Below are 398 nucleotides of genomic sequence, written 5' to 3'. Positions count from 1 at the left end.
AAGCTCGTTTCTCCCTATAATTACTGATTTGACTGATTCATCTGCAGAATTTCTTCCTGTTTCTGTTTCCTGTGTGACTGAAGCTCAGAAACTCTTCCTCCAATTATTTCTCAGTGATTTGCATTTAAACAGCAGGAGGAGCCAGGGGACCCATTCCTCCAAAACAATGTCGTTTCTATTAAAACTTTCTTCCTGGACCAATTACACACATGGACGAGCCGCCCGGCCCGCCCGGGGATTCGGGCCTCCGGGCCGCCGGGGCTCCAATAAACAGAACCGCTGGATCCCGACATCCAGGCCGCACAGCGAGGAGCAGGGATGATTTCACAGGCCAATCCAGGAGTAACATGAGTTTTTCCTGAGGACAAAACGCGCAGCAGGCGGAGTATTTAGAAAAG

Source organism: Poeciliopsis prolifica, unplaced genomic scaffold (genome assembly GCF_027474105.1).
Source record: "Poeciliopsis prolifica strain line A6 unplaced genomic scaffold, Auburn_PproV2 SCAFFOLD183, whole genome shotgun sequence".
NCBI lineage: Eukaryota > Metazoa > Chordata > Actinopteri > Cyprinodontiformes > Poeciliidae > Poeciliopsis > Poeciliopsis prolifica.
This window is presented reverse-complemented; position numbering follows the sequence as displayed.